The sequence below is a fragment of the Sander lucioperca genome, chromosome 22 (genome assembly GCF_008315115.2).
Source record: "Sander lucioperca isolate FBNREF2018 chromosome 22, SLUC_FBN_1.2, whole genome shotgun sequence".
Lineage (NCBI taxonomy): Eukaryota > Metazoa > Chordata > Actinopteri > Perciformes > Percidae > Sander > Sander lucioperca.
In genome coordinates, this window is record NC_050194.1 from 10,232,349 (window position 1) to 10,251,228 (window position 18,880).

At 40.3% G+C, this 18,880-nt stretch overlaps 1 long non-coding RNA gene across 1 annotated transcript; it reads right to left on the minus strand.

The window, feature by feature from the left end:
* Nucleotides 1-377: 377 nt before the first annotated feature.
* Nucleotides 378-17,814, minus strand: LOC116044306. Its single transcript, XR_004103652.1, has 3 exons — nt 17,737-17,814; nt 6,835-6,840; nt 378-389 (listed from the first exon to the last, which is right to left on the minus strand). It is a non-coding gene; the product is annotated as an uncharacterized LOC116044306 (long non-coding RNA).
* Nucleotides 17,815-18,880: the final 1,066 nt, after the last annotated feature.

The window sequence follows — 18,880 nt, forward strand, 5'->3', positions numbered from 1 at the left end:
GGACAATAGAGCTGTTGTTTAATAATGAAATACGTTGGTTTTTTTCAGTGCACCAACTCTTAAAAGAGATATTCTGTACGGATCTAATGGAACCAATCGTTATTATTTTACTGAACCTGATCATTAAAACATATAGTTCTGAATGGTGAGCAATACCTTGGCATGGCCCAAACCTCTACATCCAAGTATAGCTTTTGCAGTCGTTGGCAGCAGTCTGTGCAGTCTTTATTGGCTTCCAGAAGTGGAAGACGTCCAAACTACAAGTATGTGTGTACACTGTAATTTCCCTGCCACCTGTGTGACTAACTATACTGTAGCTGCTGCTGCACCGCTGGGTCTGCTCACAGCCATTGAATCCAGCTGGGCTCTGGTGGAACAATGCAGTCTGTCTCCTCATCCCCGTGGCCAGTGAGAGGGGGTGTGTACCACTGTGGAGGAAACGTTAAATGATGTTAATAACGTGCTGTTGAAAAGCAGGACAAAGACAGAAATCAGTGGCATGCATGATGTCAGTTTCCATTATTACTGTATGCCACCATATTGAGGTAATGTTAGGAACACTGGCATTGGTCATGTTACAGTATTGCTACGAGTCTTAACCCATGAGACTAAAGTGAGACAGGAAACATTTTACATGACATAAAATAACGATAAACTAAATGAGGGGGAAATGACATTTCTGTCGCAAAACATGACTGAAATGATACAACTCTTTTCAGTTGTAGTGCGTTTTCAGTGAACATTCCCACGCTGTAACTGAATGTTAAAATGAAATGAAAAAGAGAAATTCAGTCTGGCATTGCTTTACAAACCTTTCAGCAACCACTGCTAGTGCCATCATGGAGTCAAGAATTAGCTGTGTAAAGATAATGGAGAAAACAATGTAATCAAAAAAATGGCTATTGAACTCATTGAGCTCGCCTGCATGCATAAGTCATAAGCACATCAACACTGTTTGTGTAATTACTCTCACTGCCAGACGGGGGAAACAAAAGTTCTACACTCCAGATTTAAAAGGAACATGCCGACTTATTGCGACTTTAGCTTATTCACCGTAACCCCCAGAGTTAGATAAGTCCATAGCTACGCTTCTCATCTCCGTGCGCGTTGTAGCTCTTTCCGACGGCTCCACCGGTAGCTTAGCCTAGCACGGATCCTGAAGGTAATCGGTTCCAACTAGCCTACTGCTCTGAATAAGTGACAAAATAACACCAACATGTTCCTATTTACATGTTGTGATTTGTATAGTCACAGCGTGTACAAATAACAAGGTCACATGAGACACAGACATCTTCTAACCGTATACAAACTGGGAACTATATTCTCAGAAAGGCGAAGCACTGCTACTTCTGCTACTTGGGCGGAATGATATGCTTGCACCTGAGAAGCACCGGACAGAGAGCAGAAATGCTTTGCTTTTCTGAGACTATAGTTCCCAGTTTGTATACGGTTAGAAGATGTCTGTGTCTCATGTGATGTTGTTATTTGTACACACTGTGACTATACAAATCACAACATGTAAATAGGAAAATGTTGGCGTTATTTTGTCACTTATTCGGAGCAGTAGGCTAGTTGGAACCAATTACCTTCAGGATCCGTGCTAGGCTAAGCTACCGGTGGAGCCGTCGGAAAGAGCTACAACGCGCACGGAGATGAGAAGCGTAGCTATGGACTTATCTAACTCTGGGGGTTACGGTGAATAAGCTGAAGTCCAATAAGTCGGCGTGTTCCTTTAAGGAATCACCAAAGTAGTTACAATTCATCCCATCGGGAACATGAATGTCCGTACCAAATTTTAATGACAAACCATCCAACAGTTCTTGAGCGTTTCAATCTGAACCACAAATGTCAACCTCATGGTGGCGCTAGAGGAAAGGGAATCACTAAAGTCATTAGGATTCATCTTCTGGGGATCATGAATGTCAATTCATACAATAGCTGTTGAAATATTTCAGTCTGGACCAAAGTGGTGGGCCTGCGGAAAACTATAAAAAAAACTACGGATCTTGAAGATAATATATATTTAAACAGATGTGTTTTTTTCACATATGTAACACTTTCCACACACACACACACACACACACACACACACACACACACACACACACACACACACACACACACACACACACACACCTTCAGCTCCTAGTACAGTATATCATTTCTTTCCAATCTGAATTTGGAACATGATGTTTGGTATGAGATATTTTATGGACAACAGTGGGGTATGGTTTACTCGTCCTGAATTAGACTTTCGGTGTGCATGTGAGTGTGTGCATTTTGTCATCCACATTATGTTTTAAATATGTGTATGTGCATGCGTGCACATACATAGTTTTCGGTATCACTCTATTCAAACTTTTTATCCACTTGGACAAAAATCCTGCCTGATATACTGCCACTGTCAATTTAATGTTACCCAGAGAAGTTTTCACCCATTCATCATTTTTAACTGTGGAAGGGCCCAGAGCTGTATTTCAGCTACATCAAAGCCCGCCCTGCTGTCCCAGTCTATCACAAACGCCTTCACAACATCCACTGTTTAGGTATAGTTCCCCTCTGACAAGCCCTGACAGAAATATCTCGCTCCACATTTGACCCCAAGAGTCTTTTTTTCCTCAAAATTAAAATAAATAAATCTTTGAAGTGTTTTTTCTTCCTCAAATGAGTGGAGAAACACATTTCTTCAATTATTACAGAATGATATATGAAACAGAAGCTTTCATTTCTTTGCCGCATGTGTTCCACTGAACAATGAAATCATTATATTCTGGAGCATCGCTCCTAAAAGTGGTAGAAAGCAGGTCACATTTCGACACTGTAAGGACATTTATGAGCTGAGCGTTAAATGATTTCAGTGTTGCTTTGTTTAGGTGCTGATTTTATGGTATGTGGGACTGATGTTCTCTGTAAAGCATCATCTGTGTGGCCTTGACATATGCAGACAAACGTCTTTTCTATTATTTATAATGGAATATTGCCTTGTGAGAGTTTCATTAGAGAATAAAGTATGCAATGTTTGAATAACAGTGACATCAAGTCTAGTAAAGTGCTTACTGTTTGTAATATAAAACTTATTATGGTGCATTATTGGACTTATTGTACGAGTTTGACTATCCAACCAATTTCCAAAGAATGAACACTGGAATTTTTGTCCTCTAATTTTCTAATAACCCAGTGAGAGGTTCAAGAATATCATAGTAACAATATAAAACAAAATATAATTGATCAGATCTGTATGTTTTATGCAGATCCATTGTTTATGTTCATAATGTGGTTAGAAGTGTCTGTTTTTCTCTTCTTTTGTCTTTCCCTTTTACTTATCATATCTGTTTACTGAAGGATTTACTGTAATATGTAGGCTAGTAACAGAGACAACCAAATCCGTGGATATTTTTGATTTCTCAAGATCTCAAGCTTATTCTGTCTATTAACAAGATATCTCTGCTGTTTCTTCAGTACACCATGCCCTGCAAGCTCTCATATCTGTCCGTTAAATATGAAGCTACAGCCGGCAGCCACTTAGCTAACAGTTAGCACATAACCTCCCATACAACCACAACCTGTCACTTTTTCACTTAGTTTTTTATAAAGTCTTAAGAAGTAAGCTAGCCAGGCTAGCAGGTTTCACTTTGTTTTCAGTCTTCTAAGCTAAGCTAACCCTCTCCTGACTGTAGCTTCACATTTGACAGACACATATGAGAGTGGTATCCATCTTCTCTTTGATATCTCCGTAAGTAAGCATTATTCTATTTTAATTTATTTTATTAGATATAGCCTAGTTGTCTTGCCTGTAATAATACAGCTTCACCTGGTTAGCTTAGCATTAACTTCCCACATATGCCCCTATAAAACCACAGCTTGTCGTTTTTACACTTCTGTTTTTGTACAGGTTAAACTAATCAGATTTAACGTGTTTAGTGAGCTTTAGAGGTGCTAGTAGGCAGACTTTTTACCTTTGGACAGAGCCGGGCTAGCTTTCCCCCCTGCTTCCAGTCTTTATGCTTAGCTAACTGGCTGTAGCGTCATATTTAGGGTGTGGCTTGACATGGTATCTATCTCCTCATCTAACTCTCGTAAAAAAAAAGCTAATACATGTATTTCCTAAAATGTTAAACTATTCCTTTAACACCTATTCCAAATAGAGAAGGAAGTGAAGCAGAAAAGTATTGTAAAGTTTAGCAAAAAATATTGATGTCACTAACAAAGTCTATTTTTAGATCAATATTTAAACATTTTTAAGAGTAACATGGGAAAATAAATGTTTTCTCGTTTTCTAAGACACCACAAATTCTGTAGCAGTGAGTAATCTGAGAGATGTGTTACCTTCGCTAATGTGGAAGTACAAACTGTAATTTAATACGATTGTAAGACAGATGCAAGTGCAATGCATTAAAGGCACACTTCTTTAATGCCAGTAGGCCTATGCCACTGCAGAAATGTCCATAATGAGTCTTGCATTGCAGTGCTGCACTCAAGCATTAGACGCCTGTAAGAGCGAGCCATGCCACTCCGAACCCATATCCTGTTGGATGTTACTTAGACCTTCTTCAAACCAAACTCTGCCATTAGAGGGAAAAGGCTCCGTCTCATCTGTCTCTCCCAGCTCTCTCCACTTGGGATGGTACTAACATCACATATGGAAGACATCATGCTGTTAAAGAGCAGCTCTCCTCACCAAGCACTAATAACAGTGTGGCTATGGGTTTAATAAAAAGGAATGGAACGAATTATGGCCCCATCCCAGCCAGGGCCATCATGTACTGCAGCGCATTAGCGTGACCTAAGCAGCAGGATGAGGGGGAGAATGTGAATGGGACGGGCCAAGTTCCCCAGCAATAACCAGTAAGGCTCTATGGGTTCGATGCTGTGGTGGAGAGAGGGGGAACACACAGAGAGATATGTAGAAAGAGTAAGCCTGTGGGCAGTACAGAGACAGGCTCTGCCAGGGGTAATGAAACGTCAACAGCAGTTTCACAAAGGATGTTAAGCCGAATCTTGATTAAAATGGAAGTCAGAGTATGTCATGCTCAGCTAAATAAGTGAGTCGCATGGAGTCTCTGGTGATTAAATAGTGTAGAACCCACCGAGAATGAGAGGAAGATGTAGAGCTGCAGGAATGTAAAACTGGAGACAAGACATATTAAACTGAAGGCGGAGTTGATTGACTTGCTGAATAAGTCATTGATCAAGAGTGACTTTAAATAATAATAGTCAAAAAGAAGAAAAGAACGGGATCTACTTGCTTTCATTTAAAATCTCATAGAGTAGTGGTTCGTGTTGAGTGTATTTGTATTATATAATATATATATAATTATAAATCATTTCTCAACATGGTTTTTCAAATACTTTAAATCCTGCTTTGTTTACACCCATATTGCGGTACTTCTGGTCAAACACTCCACAGGGTACCTTTATTATATACCATGCTAAACATGTAGATATTGCTTTGTTTTAAAGGGAAACACAAGCCTTAAATAGTGGGAACCACTGCTTGTCATCATGGGCTAAGATCTACTAAGTTCATATACAAGTAGGGTAAGCACTTACAAATCTCTTCTTGCAATTTTCTTCTGACTAAATCAAAAGCAGCAGCCCACTTACACCCACAAGTGGGACAGGGACACACATATTCACATAAAAATGTAAAAGTATTATCTGAAGTCACAAGTAAGCAGGACAGGCACTCACAAAGTTCTTCTACAATTCTTCTTTTTATTAAATCACTAGCAACAGGTCACTTGCACACATACAGTAAGTGGACTGTTGCTAATGTTTTAATACAAAAGTAAAATGCATAAAGAAAATTTTGCGAGTGCTCGCCCCTACTTATTTGTGAATTAAAATAATATTCAATGACATCTGGATATAAATTCTGCATATACCAGTTTGGCAGCCCACAAATGACAAAATAACAGAAACACCTCATAATATAATACAATAACCATGCAGTAAATACCAGTTAAGACAATGTAGTTTGTGGTGTTCACATACAAATTGCATTTCATTTAGTGTAGGCAAAATCATCCTTTTATTTTATTTGACACAATTGTCTTTGCCACTTACAGTGAGCGTCACCCTGACATTTCACCTCTCATGGGGGTCTCAACCCCACCACCGAGGCCACCTCGGAGTGTCACCCCACCACCTTAATGACCGTATTGCCTCTTGTCTATTTATGTATATGTGAAAAGTCAATCAAGCTTGATTAAGAGAATGACAGAGCAGATGAAGACATGAGCGGAGCAGTTGGCAGTGAAAGTGGGTGCTGGTGCTTCCTGGGTGGGCAAACCTGGCCTTAACCCCGGGCTCAGTATGCAGTGACACGTCTGTCCTTAGATTGGCTGCCAGCGCAGGAGATGACAGGTTAGTTCAGACCTACAGCAATGCAGGGAATTCTAATGGCTCCATCAGGACAAGTGCACTGCCTGTTATGTTGTATTTTCTCTGAATTTGACCTGTATGTCACCATTTCAATCTCTGCCTGAGATTCAAGGCGGCAGGCTTATATTTGGCCGGGGACTGTCTGGGCTATTTTGGAGCTCAAATGCAACAATTTTGCTACTGTCTCCTTCTCCGTCACCCTTTCACTATGTTTGGTCACTTGATACAGACCTCCATGCCAGCTCATCGTCTCTGTCTGTCTTTAAAACGGGTCTGTTTCATTGAACCTACACAGACGTCTGTTATAGTTGGATTAGAAGACACCAGCTCGCCTGATTTGCTTTCCCACTCTCTTTTTGGGACATTTATTTTGACCTCTAAGTCGTTTTCCCCTTCACTGTCAGTGACGTTATACTCTGGACCACCAGAGTCGGACTTCTGGTATTTCACTCTGGCCTTGGGATTACATACAGTATATGTAGGAATAATTACAACTAGAAGGATTTTCAATCAAAGCGTTCATTGCTGCTCAGTCCTGCTATTGCACACTGTTGTGATGAGAAAATGATACAGAAAATGTTAAGGAATAGTCGCAGATTGTTGTATACAACTGAACATTAGTGACTTGAAAGCTTATTCTTCTTTAACAGATTATTTGGGAAATGTCCCTGCTTGTTTATTTTTCAATAACAACTGATATCTGTGTAAATGGGCAATCATGTGCCATGCAGTCCTGATATTAACAGCACAGTCGCTGTATAATTGATTTCCTTTAGGCTTCATGACAACTCCAGTGTGTCAGACTGATCAGCCCCAGCGAGCTGCAGCCTGGAAAGTAGCTGCTCTGAATGCATGTCTTGGCATGTCAAGTTGGCTAAAGATACATTTGTGTTGTAAAAAGATATATTAACTCAGACACACATATGCACGCATTGGCGGTTACAGAGCTACCACATACACACAGACATAAAATCACATACATCTGCTCCCCATCCTTGTAATTGTGGCTCCGTCAATATCATATTACCTGTTCCTTTAGCTGCCTATTGATCACGCCTGCAGCGGCTGTTCATGTGCTGGTTACGATGTGCTCTATTACCTGTGTGTTAGTGTCAGCCTCTCAGATCGGGGTGGTGGGATTGAGTGTGCATCATGGGAGGGCTGGAGTGGTGGGGGTTGATGGTTTGTCCAGCCTACACATTCATCTCTGGGAATGTGTCTTTTGGTGCAGATGGACGCCTTATGGCATTTGGAGCATGTTATGGTGGCCTGTATAGGATGTATGGATTAGGTTTTGACCGGTATGGATTTCTAAAGGCTCATACTAAAAGAGATGGCTTTGTGTGGAAGGTGGCATTCAATTCTAACAATTATTATATTTTAAAATGACCATTACAATACCGAAAACAACGCAGATTACAGCTGTGTCTGAAATCCCCCCCTTGCTCACTAATCCACTATTCAAACCATGTGAGACTCTCAATACAGTTTAAGGAGCAGTAAATTAGGGTTTTGGACACATTATCACAGTTATTTTGTAGTGTCACCGACAGGTACAGTGTTGCATGATAACATTAATTTATATGTTAAAAAAAGGAAGGAAGAATTACATTATAGGGTTTAAGTAAAACCCTAAAGAGTTCGCCATTTTAGTTTAGACTGTATGCTAGCAATTGCGAATTTGCCCAAAACAAAAAGTATAGCTGACGCTGATGGGAATGTCACTAAATCTGATTTGGTACTACATTAAAAGTTAAGGGATAACCAAAGTTATTACAATGCATCTAGCAGGAGGCATACATGTCTGTACCAAATTCCATGGCAAACCATCCAACAGTTAAGACATCTCACTAAAAAACACAAATGTAAACCTCATGGATCACCAAAGTCAATAGGATTCATCCTCTGGGGACCAAGAATGTCTGTTCAAAATTTCATTGCAATCCATCAGATAAGAGCTGAAATATATACCGACCGACTGATACTGCCATTCCTAGAGCCATGCTGCTAGTGCTGCTAAAAAACTTGTACATGCTAACGGCACTACATTTTATTATGGTTTCAGGGCACTATATATGACACTATTCCAACACTCAACTAAAATGGTGGAGAGTACATATGGGGCACTAGATAGCAAGGAGAGAGTGACTTCAGAGAGGAACAACCTCTTAATATTTTGTAAGATTGAACAGCCCACTAAAACCAAACTCTATTGATTAAAATCTTGATTTTAGATTACTCTGGCACATCCTGACCGAATGAGGACTTCATGACTTCTTCCAAACAGCTGAAAAATTAAATCTTAACCACTATCATATCAGTGAGGAATGACAGTCACTTGCCAATATCAAATTTGTACTGAAAGGTCTAACATATGTCAGGTCTTGTGTTTTTTTCCAGACCAGACTTCAAGATATATAACATATCTTATAGTATGAAAATTAACCTTAATTGTGGAACATGTGCAGCGGTATCAGTGCCTAGTGTTGTGGGCCTACTGATGAATTAGACCCGAGTTGACCCTCAGTAACCAGTCATTTTTAATGAAAAAATAATATCAGTAGTAATGTTTGTCTTTCCAACCTTTTCTTATTTGCTAAGTGCTACTTAAAGTCATTGGGCTTAATGGCAGAAAACATGGCAATGTAATTTTGATCTTTGTTAATTTTTTGTTTGTCTTATTCCTCAAACCAAAGGATGTCCCCAGAGTAACACCAATAACAAAACTGCAGTGTACGGCCATTATGGCTGGAAACAATGTGATATTTTCGAGTAGATGAATAGTAATTAGGTTGATATGATAGGTGACTATATTGTCAATGCATTCATATTCTTTTTTAATAATTTAAATTGTGAATGATGACCACATCTGTTTGTAGTTATAGTTGGTGATTTTCTATCTCAGCTTGTGTGTTTCTTATTGTGAAGGGAAGGGAAAAGAAAGATGGAAAGTGTGTGTGGCCAAGCATTTCTATTTTTCTTGGGACCTCTCGTCTCATTTCTCTCCCCGGTGTTGAAGGCCTGACCTGGACACTGGACTCATTCCCCCTTTCTCCATCCTTGTCTTATCGCCCTCATCCCATCTTTTTTGCCCTCATCCCATGTTTTTGCTCTGCTTCTCTTTCTCAGTTTACCCGTTTGTGCTGTCTTGAATCTGCAATAATCTGTAATAGTCTTTCTCTCTATCTCGGTATCTCTTCGCCATCTCTCAGGCACAACTAGTTTCTGTAAATCATAGGCTGGTGTGTGTGTGTCTGTGTTTGTGTTTTCTCATGTGTGTGTGACATGCTTCTTATTGAACATTGACAATACATCTCTGACCTCCTTGCAGCCTCTGAGTAAAGCACTCTGATATTAAATAATGAGACTTGGGGAGGTGACCTGGTCCCCTGTCAGGCCCCCGAGGGATGAGATGTGATATTGTTCCCATCTCTGGCTCCAAAATGGGAATTAACTGCAGCTTGGCTCCCAGCAGTACACAGGAAGAGGACACTGTCCTCTATGTGCTCGGGAAATCACTGGAGATAATAAAGCTTCATAATCTTTTCTCATACTGACGGGTAATATTTACTCTGACTGAGCTACTGACATTTAGTGAGTACACAGTGAGTCAGCATAAGAAGCCCTACACTTTGACCAATATGGGAAAGGTAAAATAATACTAATATGTATTATAAAAAGCACTGATAGACAGTTGTGGTCTTGAAAACAAGAGACATGCACTTGAAAATGGAGATAATGTTATGAAAATGGAGTGTTGGTGAACATCCAAGTAGCGTTAGCTAGCTAACGTTAACTTTGTAAGTGTTAGCTTACTGGCTAAAATACTTTAGTTACTGGTACAAGAGTTGTAATGTTGTATGCACTGCAGAACGCAGGATACGGATGAGTAACATTATGTGCATTGGCTGGTGTAGTTTTATGACAAAAGTTAACTTCAGCTTGATAGCTAGCTGAAAAGGCTAGTCCTTATTGTGTTTACTGTAGTGTTTTCAGTTAAGCTAGCTAACCACCCACTCTTCTCATTGGTCGACTGATATAACACACACACACACACACACACACACACACACACACACACACAAAGTGAAAATAAAGTGAATTAAATAAAATATGAATTACTAACCCTATCAACTGCTTAGGAGTACAAGAAACAAGATAAAACATATTTTTTTAAGGAAAAGTATGAATCCTTACAATTGATTTTATACTCTATTTTAATTATCCAACCAACACTATTATTTACTGATGTATTCAGTATTATGGGTTTGAGTTGCCTGATGACCTTTTACTGCATTTTGTCAGTTTTAGGACCATATTTTGGGGCTCCATAGCATAGCATCTGAAAAAGCATTTAAACCATCATGGGACACTAAATCCATCATCTGAAATTAAAACATACTAAAAAACTAAAATCCTAATTCAATAGAAAATAAACTAATGACAATTGGTTAAAAAAACTAAACCCTAAGACAATTAAATCAAACATTAAATGAATTAATAAATTAAAAGATGGAAGTAAAATGAAAACAATTCAATCTTGTTTTTACCATTTCACTATTGTCAGGTGAGCCTCTAATAACATACATACATCAATAACAGCAACAGCATATTTTCCGAACAAGTAGGAGTTTTTAGTTTTCCTCTCTGCAGCTTCCCCCCCGAGCTGCTGAAAGACGATCAGGTCCTTAAGGACATGCTACTTCTCCTCAGTGAGAGGGAGAGGAAACTCCATCTGACCTGAGAGAGCCTTCAGAGAGAGACTTCAGCGTACAAGAGCAAACCTGACTCCCCAGACATCTGTTATGTGGAATGGCATCTAATTTACCTTTTGGTGCAGAGGGAAAAACAAAGGACAGTAGGGGAGGGAGGGAGGTGGAAGGGAAGTATAGGGTTGGGAATGGGAAATAGAAGTCTGTATGTGTGTGTGTGTGTGTGTGTGTGAGTGTGTGTGTGTGTGTGTTAGACTCCATCTTTGCTACTGCCTAATGCCTGCCTTTGACATTTATTATAACCATGTATGCTCCATAAAAAGTGATTAAACCTACACAGGAAGTGAGATACAATAATGTATAGAAAGAAATGAAACAACACATCACAGCCCACACACGTTCCATTACAGTCCAGAAACACGACTCCAATGAGCACTTGGCACTGAGAAATGTATCTTGCAGTGTGTGTACTGACTAAAACAAAGTCTCCCATGTTGTCTGGGAAGTAAACTGGAGTGAGCAGCCTGTTGGATTGTCCAAGTGCAGCCTACAGAAACAGCTGTGTAATGGCAGGTCCCTCACATGGAGTAACTCCCTCACAGCGACACAGCAGTCTAATGAACACTGAGTAAACTATAGGGAAGAAGAACACTGAGCAGGCGAGGTGGGGGGTCATTCAGGGTTCTTAAGTCTCACATTGATTCAACTCTTCTGTTATTCAATTCAATTCAATTAAACAAAAATAATAGATTAAATGTAATAAATCTGAACATTCTAACAATTAAGTAAATACATTATTAAGTATTTATTTAACAAAACTTTTATTTAAGCTTAAGTTTATCTATAGCGTTGTTTTTTTTTTTTAAGATATTAGTTTCCCTTTCTGGACTGTCTATGTCAAGCTGAACATGTAGAATATTTTATTTTACGTATGTTATGACTACATATCTTATAGAGAATAACCGTATTATCTTTTCCTATATGCTTCACTTAAATTCTGGCTTTGATCAAAGGGCTACCGCACTGAAAATATGTATTAATCATATTCAGTTTAGTATGCAAAACATTGTGTTGTTTTAAATTATTTTATTTTTTACACAATCATTCTATAATTTCAGAAAATCACCAGTAATGACCAATAAATCATTAATTATTAATAGCCATAGTTCATTATCAAAAATAACTGCATATTCCCAGTGGGACAACTAGCCTTTCTCTAAGAATTTGCCTGCTTCAGGAGTTTGACATGCACTTTAAGGGTCAAAGGTCATCCATAGATACCCACTATGGGGTCAGCTTCATTAGGTGTTAATGACCCTCCCTGAGGGCAAGTTGTCAGCTGTGCTTTTATACCTATACATTATTAACTCAGCTTCTTTCTTTTTTCTTTTTTTTTTTTTTTATAATAAAAGACAACCTGTTCTCTGAGATCTCTTCATGTGGCTGTTTCTCCATCTCCTTCTTTTCCTGAGACGTTAAATGACTAAACCACCAAACATCTTGGATCCCAAACAACACAAAACCTCAATGAACTGGCTCTGCTGAACATATGGTGGAATCAATGAGAGGGCCCATTCATTAAGCAAACTGTCATCAGTTCAAATGGAAAATAGCATATACCAGCATGTAACACAGGAACTTGGATTTGTTCCCAGTGATTTGTAATTAATGTATGGTACGTGTCTTTGTTCCTCCCTTGATTTGTTAATTAGAGAGGAAACACGGGTGCAAATCCTCTCCGCTTCGCTGGAGGAATGCGGCTCTTGCAGCCAGAGAACCAAGTGTTTGCTCCTAATTTGAAGCTTGCTTGTCAAAGCAGAGAAGGCCTCATATTAAACCAATCACAGGCTGTATGATTTGGCGTCCATTCAGTTCAGTTATGATAAACAGACAACAGCAGGACTGAGAGTTTGAAGGACACCTTTTTGATGTTCAAGGCTTTGATTCTACTTCCCTCTGGAGCTGACCAAGTTCTTGTTTGCAGGGTACGAGCGAGATTCAACAGTCCTCTTTCACAGAACTGGCCTCTAATTCAATCACTTTACCGCCAGTGTGGTCCCTCTAGGGGTATGTTTAAAAATCTTTGAATGTAGAGCACATTTTTTAAAAGTAAAGAGTAACTATGTGTTAAGACTCAAATTTAAATCCCTTGTTCTTGACAATAATAAACTGTACTTTATTAAACGTTTCATTGTTCAGTCAAATAAATAAATGCCAAGTACAGTAAGCAACTTTAAATATTCTAATATGAAACTATATAAATAACTAGCTGCTGTTTGTTACCCCAAATACCTTACAGACGTAGACAGATAATGAGACCATGGGCCCCAGACACATGTAAAACCCACACCCCTCCTGCATAGGAAAGAGAGACAAAATGACTACTAACGGCTGTGTTTGTAGTCGCTTTGCATATAGCTGTACGTCTTTGTAGTCATGTTGCATCTTTTTGTGGTCGTTTTGCATCTGTTTGTGGTTGTTTTGTGTCTCTTTGCAGTCATTTTGGGTCTCTTCGTGGTCATTTTGCAAGTATTTGTGGTCGTTTTGTGTCTCTTTGAAGTTATCACGCATCTTTTGTTGTCACTTTGCATCTTTTTTAGTCATTTTGCACCTCTTTGTAGTCGTTTTCCAACTCTTTGTTGTCTCTTTGCTGTTGTTTTGCATCCCTTCGTGGTCATTTTGTATCTCATTTTGGGGTCGTTTTGAGTCTGTTTGTAGTCATTTTGTGTCTCTCTGTAGTAGTTCTGAGTATCTTTGTGGTTGTTTTCCATCTCTTTGTAGGTGTTTTGTATCTGTTTGTAGTCATTTTGTGTCTCTAGTAGTTGTTTTCCAACTCTCTGTAGTCTCTGTGTAGACATTCTGTATTTCTTTGTGGGCATTCGATTGACTGTTAAATTGGAATGGAAATGTTAACAGTCACTTCATACAGAGGTTCTGGTCCAGGCCCATATAAGTAATCCACCCCTAATACTAACAAGCCAACTGCCTATCACCTCCTGACTCTGGTAGGCGGGGCACGGCATAGTTTCTACAACAGAGATGCATGTTTTGATGTTCGCTTCTTAGCCAAGATTCCTTAAACTTTTGACAGAAACTTAGTAATTATCTGAGAATTGTTTCAGTCTGTGGTCAATCAGTGGCCGGTGGTATATCCTCAGAAAGATCCTTTGGTTTCTGGCAACAATACTAAATAGAGGAACTGGATATTTAATGCTTAGCACTGAAGAATTTGCCAAAATCAAACAAGTGTCAGACAAAATGTGCTACATGTTAATAAAGGATCTTAGTGTTGAGAGTGATAGAGTTAGGTGTCAGACTAATGTCTGGCTGACAGCAGACTTTCCTCTTCCTCACACTTCCATACTTTGAGGTCAAAGGGCAACAGATGACTCCTCTATTAAATGACCACCATACACACCCGAGCCACAGAGAAATCACTCTGGTAGGCATTTGTTTCATTGAATCTCTGCTTCTTTTCAGGTTATGTTTCATTGATCTACATTTCAGATTGATATATTGTTGTAGCTGATTGAAATCCAACCACACTCACACTACAATCTGGCAAAACATAAGGGATCATACATAATAATATCAATAATGGTACTCCCTGAGCAATTTCCACAATAATGACCAATTTAGCTCTATCATTCACAGTAAATGAGTCCATTACACGGGGACGGTAACAGATCGTAATCTCTTTCCCCTCATCAGTCTGAGAATAACCCTCTGCATATGGGGGTCAAATGACCATAAGCGACCCTGGTGGTAGAATGCACTTTGAACTCTGACCTCTGGGCAGGCCAGGGGGCTGATCCTGACCTCCACAGAGAAGAGCAAGCGGTGGAGCGGAGCAGTGACCAGTTGCTCAAGTCACTTCAGGAGTGAGAGGAAATGTTGTTTCGGACATTAAAGAAGAATGTGGACAGTAAATGGGAACAAAATAGGCCTGTTGTCAGTTTGGTTACTGAAAACAAGTATGGGCATTTTAGTGCTTAGTGGGGTCCGGGGACCGCCAGGGGTCCTTGAGCGGGTCCCAGGGGTTCCCCAGCAAAAAGGGGAATCATTTGTTTTTACTATAATTCCATCCAGAAAATAACACAGAATGTATGACTTTTTTGGGTTATAGGTTTCGTTCACTTTCTGTAATAAAACATCCTAAAGCAAAAACCCTACCAGACAGGGGACCCTAGGACATCTTCTCAAATGGGGGTGCTTGGTCTAATTTGTATCAGTTTAGGGGGGGCTTGACCTGAAAAGGTTTGGGAACCACTGAATTAAAGAACTTGGAGTCGCACATTTTCAAAGAACACAGCTGCCACTTTATTTCCCTTACACTAGTGTTTTATCAAAATTGTATATTCAAGTCCATGTTTACATAAACTCTGTTTTACATTTATTTTATCGCCCAATTCAACTTGTACATTTTTTGCCACGGTAATGGGATGTCTGTCAATCTGTTGGTCAGACAGTCCAACACTTTGGTCCCAACTGAAATAGCTAAACTATCTAATGAATCGCCCTGAAATTTGGTACATATATCCATGGTTTCCAGGTGATGTATCCTTCTGATGTTGGTGATAGGTATTTCAGAATGAATGGTGTAATTTCACCAAATGAAATAAAGATTAATTTGCACCAGTGTGGACATGCATAGGCACTGTGGTAAGTTGTGTAACTGCCTGGCAAGTGTTGTGGTTTCCATAAACTTCCCCCTGTCCTCCAGCTGTTCCGTGCCTGATTAAACCCATGCAGTGGCCTGTAAGCAGGCTGGCAAACTGGCGGGCAGTCCTCAAGCAGCCATTCCTCTCCCGCCCGAGTGAGGACACTTGACCTACCCAACAAGGGTCACCAGTCACTTTCATTAGGGGTGTAAAGATCTGAAGGGGTGACATTCGCCCATCCATCCCAATATCCGGGTTTGGTCTAATCCATACAGGTTTGGATCCCATGCACCCTCAGTGGAGCCAGACGCTCACATGGACCATTGACAGGGAGGTCATTGTGTGAGCGACAGAGAAATGTATCAGGAATGGAGCCTGGAGTGGAATGGAGGCTGTCTGGATAAAGGCCTGTTTTGCAGACCAGCAGCTGAACCATCCTGTTTGCATATCAATACCTTCAGGCCTGAATAACTTCAGTCAGCTGATGAATGAGAGATTTGCTGCTATCTCAAGTCTCAGAGCTCTTTGATGCAGAGAGAGACATAAAGGAAACTTTTCACCAGCGGGAAGCTCAGCGACACAGCTGGCTGGTTCCCTTTACGCACTCCTCACCCATGAATGGGGTTGTGTGATTTGAAGATATTCTATAACTGGAGAGTACGCAGGGTGGAAAATGAACACCATCCACCTGTCAAATGCAAGCAAGTATTAGTAAAAATTTACCTGATCATCATCTAAAGTCTATTTTGAAAATGGAGTTGGCTGTAAAAGTGGCTGCTGAGTTCTGAAATAAAAAAGTTACTTTTCTTGATGTGAAGCTATGTTGATATTAAAGGTTTTCTGACCCTGCTTTCAGTTATTTTGCTCTTTGGGGGCAGCAGGAACAAACAATCCAGAATTAGCAGAATTAACATTAGCTGTCATTTGGAGTCATGTTTCTGGACACTTGGCAAATGTAAGTCCATTATTGACCCTCCTTTTAGCTCTGGTTTTGGTCTCGATTAAATAGCTATCTAGCTCTTTCGGTGCTAATGTTCCATTACGTTCAACAGCTAACGTTAGTTGCTAAATTTGTCTCCTGTTTGATGCTGGAAAAGTAGTATACAGTGGGTTCATCAGAGCTTTTTCTTTGTACTTTTGGTAAAAACAGCTGCCTGCTGCAGCCGAAAACATCAAAACTGCAAAGGTTTGAACTGGAAAACCAAAACAACAAGCTGAAACTCGCTACAATGCTCTGTAGTGCTGAGGGGAACTGGGGAGTTGGGTAACAATTATAATCATTTATAATTATAATAATAAAACTAAACTAAAACTGATACCTCCACTGATATGTAATGAAATGAAACATGAACTTCAACAACGACATAAATAGCAAAGTAGATGGATGGAACAGAAACCATGGAAAGATTAAAGTCATTCCCTGGTCCAGCATCCATGTGCGCTCCCTTGTGTGCATTTAGGCCCTGCATCGATTACCGATGTATGGAAGATATATCAGGTGTTAAATAATATTTTACAAATGTATGATAGCGACCCACGCTCGACCCCTGAGTTAAATCAAAGTGACAGTGGGACATAGTACGTATAAGCACATATCCCCGCCGCCTATAAACTAAACAGGCAGTTATTGATCCGGACCATCTCCCTTCAGTGGAGGTCCCAGAGGTTGAGCATGCAATATTAATGGATCAGGGTGGAGTTGTTATGTGTGTGTGGTTATTTGTGTGCAAGTGTGTGCATGTGTGTGAGAGCATGCATCCACGCTCATAGCTCATGCAGGGCGACTCCATTACCCAGCGTTGTGGTAGCGGTCAGCAGTTTATGGCGGCCAGGCTCACAGGTCAAAGGGGGAGCGAAGAGGTCAAAGATTGTCCAGTCCCAAAAGGTCTCCAATCACCCCAGTGAATTGACTGCTTACACATCGGAAAAGCCACTGTTCTATGTTAACTTCAAATTTAGCCCCTGCAGCCATACGGAACCTGCCATGTCTGTATGACAAAACCAGCCCAATGGCCAATCAAAACCAGCCCAATGGCCAACCAAAACCAGCCCAATGGCCAATCAAAACCGGCCCAATGGCAAGTAAAACCAGCTCAACACCAGAACTAAAAATATGCCCCTGCCAAAACATATACACTGCTTTAAAAGTCCAACAGCATTAGAGATTAGATTCTCTGCCTGAGCGTGGGGAGAAAGCTATGCCATAATCATGCGCAGCGTCTCCTCCACTCGCAGGCATCACTCGGGGCCTGCTGTGCTGTATTGTGTAGTTTAAGTGCAACATGGAGCTTGAAGATGAAAAGAAAAAAAGAAAAACAGGAGAATTAACTTTGAGCAAGTTTGGAGGAAAGTCGGAGGTATGGAACCATTTTAAACAAGTCGTGGGCAGTGACAACGTGTTGGCTTTGTCGAGTGCATTAAGTGCGGCACGCTGCTCGCCTATGACAGCGAAAAAACGGGGACTTCGACGATGAACAGACACATGAAGCAGGCTTGCCATGGCAGAAAAGATGATAGTCATCCTTCAATGTCCTCTTTTGTTACTTCTCCAAGCATACCCCTTCTAAACAAATTTCTGCAGTTCAAACAACTCGGAATTGTAGTTGAGAACGTCAGTTATAACGGCCCACGTATTAAAACATTGTCGGGTTTAAATCGGGCTCGGGCTCATAATTACAGTTAATGTGTCAGGCCGGGCCGGGCTCGGACACAATGTGCACGGGCTCGGGTAGGGTCGGATCTAAGCTTTAAACAGCATTACTAGAGTTGCCAAATGTATTGTAATATCTACAAAGTAACACCATAAATGTTTAGTGTACCAGCATTAAAAGCAGTTTTCTCTAAACATTAGTTCACCTTGGTCCTCAATGTGTCTTGTGTAAATAGATACAGACAGTATGTTAACATTAATAAATTAATATAGCTCTGTACAGCATTTCACTGACCCAAAACTAACCTGTTGCTGTAGCTTTGCTAGCTCAGTTGTCCTCCGTTATCGGTCCGCTAGTTGTAAACTGCTTACTAGTCCGTTTGCCACCTTCGCTAGAGAGGCAGGACCCGGTGCTGTGCGCTGTGCGTTTGGTCTACCCAACCAGCGGACAAAAAAATTCAACGCGCAGCAAC